Genomic DNA, 12,432 nt, shown 5'->3' on the forward strand with positions numbered 1-12,432 from the left:
TTTTTTTTTTTTTTTTTTTTTTTAAACATCCTCACTTACACTGGTAGACAAATTTCAGCTTGAGCAATTACCTTTGACGTTGAGAATAGCATTTAATAAAGAGCACCTAAAGCCTAAATCTATGGCAACGAACATTATTAGAAAAGAAAGCCCCGTTAAACCCAAACTCTGGGTTGCTTTCTCTTTTACAGCATAGTAATCCAGTGATGAGAATGATTGGTTTAAATCACTTTTTTTTTTTTTTTTAAAGTTATTAGGCGCTGAGAGTGAGTCCTTGAAACAAAGAAGAGCACAAATCCTGTCCCGAGGACTTCCTAAGCAGAAGCCTATAGAAGGTGTTAGAGAAGTCATTGTTGTGGCCTCTGGAAAGGGCGGTGTTGGAAAGTCTACCACCGCAGGTATTGTAAGGTGTTCCTTCCCCTCCCATGCTCTGTAAATGGCCACCTTTCAGGCTTCCTATCTGCCATGTTTCTGACATTGGTTCCTTAGAACTAGGATTTGATAATGACAGAGCTGAACGAATAAACACCTTCATTACCAGAGCAAAAAGTAGTTAGGTTGTCTACCGATATTCCGTTCACTTAGCTGGGAATCTCTTTCGGAGGATGGTATGCAAATTGCACTAACCACTTAGCCCAGTATATTTGCCATAGAAGTGCCTAGGAATTGGTTGCTGTTACTTTTAAAACATCCAGTAATTGTATACTAAATTATGTCTGTTCTTTTCCAGTCTGTCATTGTACATGTACCTGAATATTTTCCATGAGAACATTTATTATTGTGTTTGTTTTTCATTTAGTCACATAATTTATAGCATTTATAAAGTCACCAAGACCTCCGTTCCTGTGCTCAGGTGCATGTGTGTGGAAGGCAGAGGGTAACATTGGGTGTCTTGGTTGTTCTCCATAGTTTTTCAATGGCTGCCTGACTACTAGCTCTCAGGATCTGCCTGTCTCTCCTCTGCTCTTCCCAGTGTCACACCCAGGTCCTTGTGTTTGTGTGGCAAGCACATTACCTATTTGGAGACATCTCTCTGAGTCATCTAGTCTTCACATTCTCTTTATCAGGACAGGGAATCTTTTTCATGGCTTTTTTTGGTGATTGTAATTTGTCACTAAGATGGTGTTTTTAGTACTAAAGATTTTGAGTTCTGAAATAGAATCAACACCCAAGACTAAGAGTTATTTTCAAAAGAAATCTTTTATTTCTAAAGAGATTATAAGGAATAATTATGTGAGAAACTTCTTGTAATCCTACCCATTAGAAGTCAGCCTATTGAGCTATCTTGGCAAGTAAATATTATGTATTTTGAAGGTTCTAGTAACATATAGTTTTGTACAGTTACCCTCATCAGCCTGAAGAGGTCATCTAAAAACGTTTGTATTTAAAATTAGATGATTTACCTACTATCAATCTGAAATTCAAATTATTTTATAATATATGAGTAGATTTGTAAGTACCATGCCCTAAGTTAAACAAACTTTTATATACAGTATTTTAATCCTCACAAGACTTACAAAAGTAGGAGACAGATTTATTTTATAGAGAAGGAAGCAGACTGATGGATAAAAACCTATGGCTACATGGATACCTATAACTGCATTTATTTTAAAAAGCAGCCAGGGTTATACAACAATAGAAGGTGGTGGAGCTGGGTTCAGATCCAGGTCTGCTTTGCAGGTTTTGCTTGTAACTACTGTCCTGATGGAACTGGAACTGATGTTCTGCAAGGAACTGGGATTCACACTAGGAACATGGATGGTGTGAGGACCTGTGTGTATCAGCCTTGCCCTGCAGAGCTTTAGGCTCCGTGCTCTCCGCGGTAGCCTGGCTGCAGAGCTGGGTACTATGTTTTGGGGGTACTGCTTCTCTCCTTGTCTCTCCAGTCACTGGCATAGGCAGTTTGGCTGCCATACTCTGCCCCACACATTCATCTTCTTTACCTCCTTCTGTGCACAGCATCCCCGGCTTCTGTGTGTGTGTGTGTGTGTGTGTGTGTGTGTGTGTGTGAGCCATCTACACAGATACCTGTAACACCATTTATTTAAAAGGAGGATGGGCTACATCTATTGGATATTAAAATTTAATTTTTATAAATAAACTTCGAAAGTGAACTATATATTTCATTAACATTGCTTTAAGAAAAACTAAGTGAACTATTTGGATACATTTGTAACAGATTATAACTGGGCTAGTGAAATGTTCAGTCCGAGACAGGTGTCTGTTGGGAGCTGCAAGGTTATTTTCTAGTTTGTCCTTTTGCTTCTGGTACCCTCTCCCCATCCTTGCTTTACAAGTGAGGGACATGTTGAAAGGCAAGTTAATTTTCATAGAGGGAAAGTTACTAAACTGAATTCTTTCTGTTTCTTTCAGTGAACCTTGCTCTCGCGCTGGCAGCGAATGATTCGGTAGGTGTTCATCCATAGAAATACTAATGCATTACAGTGTTTTAAGGCAGTGCTGAAGGGTTGTAGCCTGGAGCTGCGCAGTTTAGTTTCAATCAGTGCATAGTTTTAAGGGACTGAAATACTGATGTGAGTACGGCTCCATGTAGTGACAGTGGGGTTGCAATCAAATGTTGACCTGTATGCCATGGTAGCTTTTAATTTCTTGCACAGAGGCTGTTTTTTCAAAATAAAAATTTATTGTTACAGTCTGTATCTGTGATAGTAGTATTCTGGATTCAACTCTTTTTCTGAAGCCAGGGCTATAGGATGACTCCTAAACATGCCTAGAACTTAACTTTGTTCCTCAAGCTGGCTCAGAACCCTTCTGCTTCAACTTCCAAGGTCCTAAGATTACAGACATGTGCTCCCATGCTGGCCTGGCTCATCAGAGATAAGTTTCAACTTATTTAACTCAGTAAAACAAGTTAAAAGATACTCTAAAAGCAGTGTTAGTCCTTTGGGGCAGAATTTGAGTAGACTATGTGTATAATGTAAGATTGAAGGACTGTTTATTCTTCCTCTTATATCATACGATTAACTGTAGGTAGATTTGTATGTATTTATTCACCTTTTCATCTCTTCATATAAACATTAAACCCACACATTCATGTGTGTTTGTGATAGCCCTCATTCATTTTTAAGGTTTGCAGTTTATGTGTGTGTATGTGTATGTCATTGTGTGTGATCCCCGCCGTTGGAGATCCCTGGTCAGATCCCTGGCATTGGAGTCTCATGTGGTTGTGAGACGCCATGTTGGGTCCTCTGCATAAACAGCAGTTCTCTAAGCTGCTGAGCCATCTCTCCAGCCCCCGCACCTCGTGCTTTTGGCTGCTGCTTTCATGGGTGATCGCTTTTCTTTTGAGTGGATCTTTAGGTTGGTTCCCCTTTTCTCCACTTCCTCCAGTTAAAGGGCAGTAGGATTTATTTATCTTTTCCTGTGGGGTTAGTCTAGGGCTTCATACATTCTAGGCTGGCGGTCAACACTGACCTCCCCCCCCTTTTTTTAAACTTTTTATCATATCCTCTCCTTTCTCCAGTTCCTCCCAGATTCTCCTCATCTTCCTGCTTACTCAGCTCCATGTTCTCTCTGAAAAACAAAAACAGGAAAAACAAACAACAAACAAAACCAAAACAGTCAATGAACTAAAAAAGAAAGAAATAAAAAGAAAAAAAAAAACCCTAAAAAATAAAGAAAACCAATTAAGAAAAAGAAACCAAAACCAAACCGAAACTGAAACAAAAAGCGTGCACTAACCAACCCAGACATGGAGTCTGATGTGTTGCCCTTTGGAGTGTGGCGTGCCCAGTGACACGCCACTGAGGAAAATTGACTTTCTGGTTTGCAGCAGGTATCAGTTGCAGGTAGCTTCCTCCTCAGGGGTGGGGCTTGGTGTCCACTGCCCTCTCAGCACCGGGATTCTGTCCAGTTTCAGCGTGCGCAGGGTCTGTTTGAGTGTCAGTCCTGCTGTGTCTGGAAGGTGCTCTTCCCTTGAAGTCATACTCCACCTCTGGCTCTTAGAGTCCCTCTGCTTCCTCTTCTGCATAGACCCCCGAGCCTTAAGGGGAGGGGTTTGGTGAGAACATCTCACTTATGACTGAGTGCTCCAACTCTGCACATTGTCCAGTTGTGGGTCTCTGGGCTACTTCCCACCTACTGCAAGACGAACCCTCTGATGAGTGCTGAGCCGTGCACTGATCGATGGTCTAGCAACGAGACATCATTAAGAGGGATTTTATTGCTCTGTTCCTTTAGCAGAATAATAGCATCAGGTGTTTTCCAGGTCTATGACCTATATAGTCTCAGGTTGTTGGCCACGTTAGCAGGGTCAGGCAGGGTCAGGCCTCTCATGGAGTAGGCCTGAAGTCCAATCAAAGAGTGGTTGATAACTACCATAACATTTATGCCTCGATTGCACCAGTATATCTTCAAGCAAAGGTAGGTCTCGAGATTGATAGGTGGGTGAAATGGATGATTACAAAGTATTTTCCAGCACTGTGAACTCAGGTCAGGATGGGTGAAGTGGCAGCACTATTTCTCCATGTTCAAGGACTTAAGCAAGTGTTGTCTTTGGTAATAGGGCCATACTATCAGATAAGGGAGAGTAACCAGTAGCCTTGGCAAAAGCTTGTGATGTTTGCAGGTGTGTGTGTGTGTGTGTGTGTGTGTGTGTGTGTGTGTGACATCTTTGCTCACTACCCAACAAGGTGTACCATTCCTAGAACTGTAGGTGTCATAAGACGGCAATGTCTAGTTGGGATATTGCCTCCCCCATTGTATGGTAACTAATTTAAACTCCGTTTATATTTGTATATAGTTTAGGAAGCTTCTGTAGTACAGTAGGGTTTCTTTCTGGGACTGGAAGATTGAACCCAGGGTCTCATGCATTCTAGGCTTGATGCTCTACCACAGCCGTCTCTCAGCACACTACAAAGACATTCTTTTCTTTCACATTTTAAATGGTACTTACTAATAACTGTTACTAGTACTGTATGTGTGTGCAGGGACATGCATGTCATGGATGTAGAGTCAAAATGGGAGTTGGGTTCCTTCCACCCTGTTTTTGAGGCAGGGCCTCTTTTGTGTGTGTTTGTGTGTGTTTGTGGGTGTGTTTGTGCTCGTGCACGCTGCTGCTGCTACATGCTTCAGGCAAACTGGCTTGCAATTGGGGGATTTTTTTGTTTCTGTCTTCCATCTTACAGTGGGAGTTCTGGGATTACAGATACACCCCATCATTTTGATGTTTTATATGGGTTCTGGGATTAAACTCAGGCTGTGAGGCTTGTGTGGCAAATGCTTTTACTGGCTGAAGCGTTTTGCCAGCCCTACAATGTAAGTCTTACATTATATTCTTAGATGCTAAGCAGTTTATACAAATGTTCTCCAGAAAATATGTCTTTCATTTTAGCTATAGTTTTTTAGGAATGTTTATGCTCTTATTTTAGATAGATATCATCTGTTTTTTAGATAGGAAAATAAGAATGAAAATGAACACTGAACATACAATGTAACCTTGGAAATCATTAGTTAATAACATATCTATTTTATAATTTATTTTAATATCCCTTTCATATTTATGAAATATTATTTTGTTATTTTCAACTTACTAGGTTTTAAAAATGTTCTATCATATTTTATACTAATTATGAAATATATAAACCACAAATTCATATATATACAAAATACAGGTACAAATCAATTAATTAATTGATTAATTAATGTATTTAATGTACTTCTCACTTATCTGTCATGCAGTTGTAGTTTCCCATGGTCAGCACATATGGAAAAATGACATGTGTTTTGTTTTTAAGTGCTGAGCTAGGGATCCAGAATTTGCTAGAAATCAGAGCTAGGTATGTTCATATCTTAAGGTTTGGGCCCTTGTTCCTGACAGCGTTAGGATATTACACATTCATGGTATTCATTTAAATCACCCACCTCATTCACTGCTGAACCGGCTATCCTAACTGGACTTGTAGGGAACGGACACTGCAGTGTTTCTTTAAGGTCCTGTGCCTCCATCGAGGAAAGTCTACCATCCAGTCAAAGTAAAAACCGGTTTCTTTACAGCTCTCTCCCTTTCTGGGGGACATCCATTCCGGCATCTCATCTGTCTTGTCCTTTTCCCTGGATTTCGTTTTTGTTTTTCTGAATGTGTCCTTGAGTTCTATGGGTTGGTAGGCAGATCAATGGTGAAAAAAAAAATTTTTTTTTTTCGAGACAGGGTTTCTCTGTGTAGCCATGAAACTTTTTAAAAACAAAAAAGGATTGGTGGCATAGTTAGGGTGAAGATTGTTTTTAGATTTTTTTGGTAGGTTCAGCTCAATCGTAAGAGAGTGAGGGGCAGGGGTGCGAGGAGGACCCGGAGGTGGGTATGGCGTTGTTCCAGCCCCTCCGCTGTGCTCTGCCGAGCTCCGTGCAGTCCATTGGACTTCCGTGCTGCTTTGTCCAGAAAGTAGCAGATGAGTACAAACAGGAAGTCAGCCCTCCTAGTTCTCTACTTTCTGATAACTTTATATTTGATAATTTAAATGAAGATGTAGAATTCTAGGCTCACAATCACATTTTGAACTTTGAAAACAATATTCCATTTTCCTCTGAAATGCTAATGAGAATACCTGATGCTTTTTTTGATCCATATTACTCTGTAATAACATGTGTTGTTTTCCTCCTCAGAGCTTTTAAGGTTTTCCTTATGGTTTTCAAAGTTTAAAATTGTTGCAACTATGTGTCGGGTTGTTGGCTTTAAAAGCTGCTACGTGCTTGGAAATTGGCCTCGAGTGTTCTCAGTTTAGAGGCGGCTTCTCTTCATCCTTATGTGTCTCTTCTCATTGTGGGAGCCGGTGCCGAACAGCATGCGGCACATTTTCTCTCGTGCTCTTTTGGCTGTTGGTCATTTGTGTTTCTTAACAGGCCTTATTCTTTTGCCTACTCCTCTGCTCAATTACAGTTATTTAGTCCTACTAAATTTCTTAAGTGTGGAGATCGCCTTCTCTAATTTTCTAGACCCATTTCTTACTTTCAATTTAATGTTTCTTAAATAAAGAAGGGCGGGGATTTAGCTCATTGGTAGAGCGCTTGCCTAGCAAGTGCAGGGCCCTGGGTTCGGTCCTCAGCTCTGGGGGAAAAAAAAAAAAAAGAAAAGAAGGGCGTGGGGGTGGGGTGGGGAGAGGTGTTCCTAGGACTCCGATAAATTAATTGAGAGAAATGTAGCTTCCATTTTCTTGTTTCTTTTTGGGCTTTGTTTATTTAGGATAGCAGGCCAGTTGCTTTCCTAATGCCCCTGACCGGCAGAATCAGCACCCCTGGTTTTGAACACACAGAGTCCAGTCCTACTTTAGACCTCACAGTTGTAGCAGAGTGCTGTCCAGTCTGTTTGAACCCTCTGGACGGTTCAGTGCTGAAGTCTGGAACCATGGACCTAGGCAGAGATCTGGAGTTTTCTTTAAAAATGTCTGATCTGCTCATGGCCCCCTTCCTCTTTTAGTTTTAAATACCGCATAGTTTAGTCTTAGCTGACTCTCCCCCTTATCATTTCAGTGGAGTTTGGAAGACAAGGAAAACCAACATGCATGTTTAGGTAGCCATCTTGAGGGAAGAGCCAGTTAGTGAGCAAGCTTGCTTGCTTGCTTTATTTATTTATTTATTTATTTATCTATCTATCTATCTTCTCAGCACTTGTTTATATCCAGGCTGGCCTTTTAGCTCACACTCCCTCTGCCTCAGCTTTCTAAGTGCTAATATGACAGGTGTGTACTGCCATGTTACACTAGTCATATGTTTAAATGGTTGTGTGTATGTATGTATGCATATATATGTGTGGTTTGTGTTCACATGGTGTCACATGTTATAAACACTGGAAATCAAGCCCTGGCCCTCTCTCTGTAATGTGTACATAATATACTACTGACCTATAATATTGACAGTCCTATTTCTTGATTTTTCTTCTATTGTTCTAAACTACTTTTACTATGAGTTTTATTCTTTTACAGCATCATTTTTTTTCAATTTTTATTAGGTATTTACTTCATTTACATTTCAAATGCTATCCCCAAAGTCCCCTATACTCTCCCCCCCCCGCCCTGCTCCCCTACCCACCCACTCCCCCTTCTTGGCCCTGGCATTCCCCTTTGCTGGGGCATATAAAGTTTGCAAGACCAAGGGGCCTCTCTTTCCAGTGATGGCCAATTAGGCCATCTTCTGCTACATACGCAGCTGGAGACACGAGCTCAGGGGGTACTGGTTAATTCATATTGTTATTCCACCTATAGGGTTGCAGCCCCCTTCAGCTCCTTGGGTACTTTCTCTAGCTCCTCCATTGGGGGCCTTGTGTTCCATCCGATAGCTGACTGTGAGCATCCACTTTACAGTATCGTTTTTAAAAAGTCTTTAGAAGCATTAATTTATTATTCTTATGTATATGAGTGTTTTGCTCACATTATGTTGTATCACATGGGCATATTTACTACCCATGGATGTCATTAGAGGGTGTTAAGCACTGGAGATACAGACAGATGTCAGGTGTGTTCTGGGGATCGAACCTGGGTCCTGTGGAAGAGCAGCCAGATACTCTTAACTGCTGAGCACCCTCTCCCGCCCCTTCAGTACTTTAATGCACACCGGGGAAGAGCACTGAGTCAGTCTGAAGGAGACAGAAAGTCCAGAGGCCATCAGAAGCAGTTGACAAGGACCATGAGCTTCCTGAGACAATTCCTTTTATTTCAGGAACTATATGGGATACCTGTAACGTTCACTGTCAGACGCCCTGGGAACATAAAGAAAAAATACACATGCACTGTAGAGACCTGTGGCCTGCTAAGACTTTATCTATAAAAGTGTGCTGTACATACAAGTATCTAAGCAATATTTATATGTGTGTGTGTATGTGTGCGTGTGCATGTATCTGTATCTATGTACTTGTCTTAGCTGTCTCTTAGTTTTGGTGGTGGTAGAAATTGAACCCAGGGTCTGTTGTGTGCTAGCCAGTGCTCTACTACTGATCCATGTCCCTAGCCCTCGCTGGATTTTTTTGATGGTATATAGTTGAAATTGTTTTTATAGCCTTTTCTTTTGTGAATGAGGAAGTGTTAATCAAAGCCTATAAGATTTTATTTTATAAAAACGATTCTATTTTGTTTTGTAATAGTAGAAACATTGTACAATCTCAAAGGTTTATAAACCAGCACAGATAAAAGGAAGAAAAATGTCTGAAGATGATGAAATAGATCCAGGGGCAAATACAACAATAAGTTACTCATGATGAGTGGCTTTTACTTCAGACAAAAGCAGTTTCCCCCAGCAGAGTCTTTTCATGAATGGAGCCATGTTTGATTCTCATGGAGAGAGGTACTGAAGACCATGCTATGTTGATGAGTTTGACAGCCTTCATTGATTGCACTCTGCCTGGCCACATTTTCTCAGCCAGCTCATTTCCTTATCTCAATTCTTTCCAGTATGCATTTGTTTCTACTATTCCCAATGTACTGACAGCTCACTCATTCATTTATACCTCAACCACGGCATGCCTACTCTGTCGCAGATTCTGTGTTTGGAAACTGTAGAAAAGGAGAAGACAGTCTTTGCCCTTGGGGAGTGCACACACTAGCACACCGTGGTGTGACTCCCTTGCGGAGCACACACACTAGCACACCATGGTGTGACTCCCTTCCTGCCTGTGCTCCAGTTCTTCCTGTGTACCCTGCCAGTTCACTCATAACTGTTGGAATCACACAGCTTTCCTCCTCAGATTTACACCCCAAAACCTTCTGCTATTCACGCAAAGCATTCTGTTGTATAACGTACATTTCTACAGGAATGTCCTGTGCAGTTTTCTGCAGAGTTCCGTGTCCTCTTTTCTAGGCTACCAGTATGCCTATCTTGGTTATATTCTGTATAAGGGTGTGAATGTTGGCGGGAGGCAGATTTGAGTGCTTACAAAAATCCAGCTACTGTTGTAATGTGCATCTTCTGGTTGCTTGTATTTCTTACACAAATAGTTTATCAGTTAGTATTTCTCTGAAGTAGTTCAATAAAGTGTTGTCTGATTCCCTTCAAGTAAGGGCCTTTCCCCAGTGTTGTAAAATTCAATGGCACTGTTTGTATTTTATTATTATTGCATTCATGTGGTCATTCTAGTATTTTTTATAACTAGCACTAATTGAGCACTTACTATATTAGCACAGATAGTTAGCACTTTACATAGAATAATTGCCATGACATGTTTCTCAGCTCATTTCCTGTTAAAACAGGAGCCTGCCCCTTTAAGAGATCAGTCAGCCTTTAGAGGCCTGATCTCAATGGCTGAAGCGTTCAGGCCACACCTCCCTGCCGCTCTCCCTGGGACAGCATTACCAAGTATCCCTGATGGTGGTTCTAACCAGCACCTTGTTTTTCCGTGCTCTTTGTTACATACACCGTGTTGAACCCAATTACGGGATGTGGGACTCCCTCTCGCCATTCCCAAAGTTTATAGAAGATATTTCCTTTGCTCTTGGGACTGCTCTTGAGCTCCTCTGGCTTTCTTCTCATGGTCCGCCTGCCTGTCTCTCCATCTCTTATTCTCACCCTTACTGAAGCTCCTTTCTTGGGCTTAAAGGTCAGCCTCTCCTTCTATGTAAGCCCTATGTTTGGTCTCCCTCATACATTGTACCATTTTTTTTTTTTTTTTTTTTTTTGTCTAATGCTCTCTTTCCCACATTGGGGTCCAGTAATGATCTCTAGGCCCCAAGCCTCTCAATGAACTGCATTTTCTGAAGTGTATCATGTGGCAGCTACTTTCTTGGACTGCCTGTTGCTGTTGCGGTCTCTATTATTATACTTAACAGCTACTATTACAATCCCCATTGTAGACAGGAAGGAAAAGCACATAGAAATTGAGTGACTTATTCAAAATCACCAAGGAAGAAAATAACATGACTGAGATTAAATGACAACCCAGACTGCACTTTTAACCTACTGCTCCTGTGATGTGATTCTTAGCATTGAGAATTGTATTTAGGGCTTAGAGACATGACACAGTGGTTAAGAGTGAGTATTGCTCTTGCCGAGGACTTGAGTTTTGTGGCCCATAGTCATTTGTGACTCCAGCTCTAGAGGGCCCTGGTGAGCTGGGCCTTCAAGGATACTTGTACTCAACATGCATATGCCATGTACATAGTTAAAAATAAATCTTAAAAAAACTGTTATAGCCTGTGCCACACAGTGAAACTCACCTTAAATCAAGCCTGTGGTGTGGCATGCATCTTGTCGTTTCAGCTATTAGAAATGCTGAAGCAGGTTATTTATTTGAGCTAGCCATTTGATACCAGTATGGGTAACATACTGAGATGCTGTTCCAACCAACCAACCAACTAACCAGCAAGACAACCAGACAACCAACCAACCAACCAACCAACCAAATGAATAGCCTCATTCCTCTAACCCTAGTTTGTTGTCTCTAATCTTGGCTACCTCCAGTAGCAGCTGGTAGAATGCTTATTATGGCTTGCGTAACACAAAATACATCTTTATTTTGTGGTTGAATTGAGTATCTAGTTTGATTTCCAATGTGTAAGTACAAAGCTCATTTTTCTTTCTCTTTTCTCAAAGTGTTGTGGGATGGGAACGTTGGTGACACACACACACAGCTTAGTGGCTGTGATGGCTAATATTAACTTTCAAGTGGGTAAGATCTGGAATCACCAGACAAAGCTCTGGGCACAACGGTGAGGGATTATTTAGCCCAGACGCATGCCCGTGAGGGTAATGTTGATTGCATTAGTTGAGGTAGGAAGGGAGTAGTTCCATTCTCTGGGCTTGGAGCTGGACTATATAAAAAGGAGAAGGCTGAGTACCAGCATTCATGGCTCTCTGCTCCCTATTTGTATGTGTGACTAGCTGCTTCAGGCTCCTGCTGTCTTGGTTTTCTTGCTATGATGGACTGACCCTTGGACTTTGGACTAAAATAAACCCTTCCTCTCCTGAGTAGTTTTTGTCAACTCAGACTCGACTTGGTCTTCTCATTCTGTATGATACTCAGTCATTTCAGCTCTGGTTATGACTCCTGTTCCTTTGATACTCATGTGCTGCTAGTCTAGCTAACTCCCGGGCACTGCAGATGACCACTCTAACACTGTCTGTGCATTCCCAGCACTGTGTGGGTAGAACAAACTCCTTTTCCTATTGTTGTCTTTGTCCCCTGGGAACAGCACAGCTCCCACACATCCTGGGTCAGAGAGGTTTACTTATCTCTTCTCCTGGTTTGTGAACATTTAGGAAAGAATGATTTTGTTTTTACCCCTTTTTCTTTAATCTTTAGTTTCTAAGTCTAGTGGTCTAAGTCTAGTCCACAGTGAGCTTTTTGTTTCTGTTTTTTGAGACAGGGTTTCTTTTTTTTTTTTTTTTTCAGAGATCATTTTTTTTATTATTATTATTATTTTCTTTATTTACATTTCAAATGCTATCCCGAAAGTTTCCCATACCCCTCCCCCCACCTCTGTTCCCCTACCC

At 41.2% G+C, this 12,432-nt stretch overlaps 1 protein-coding gene across 1 annotated transcript in view; it reads left to right on the plus strand.

Annotated features, from left to right (window-relative positions):
* The first annotated feature begins 254 nt into the window (after positions 1-254).
* Positions 255-12,432, plus strand: part of Nubpl (nucleotide binding protein like) — a 187,294-nt gene continuing 175,116 nt past the window's right edge. The window contains exons 1-2 of the mRNA XM_021202243.1: positions 255-398; positions 2,374-2,408. The gene's annotated coding sequence lies outside the window, so the exon portion shown is untranslated. The remainder of the gene's footprint in view (positions 399-2,373; positions 2,409-12,432) is intronic.

Source organism: Mus pahari, chromosome 7 (genome assembly GCF_900095145.1).
Source record: "Mus pahari chromosome 7, PAHARI_EIJ_v1.1, whole genome shotgun sequence".
NCBI lineage: Eukaryota > Metazoa > Chordata > Mammalia > Rodentia > Muridae > Mus > Mus pahari.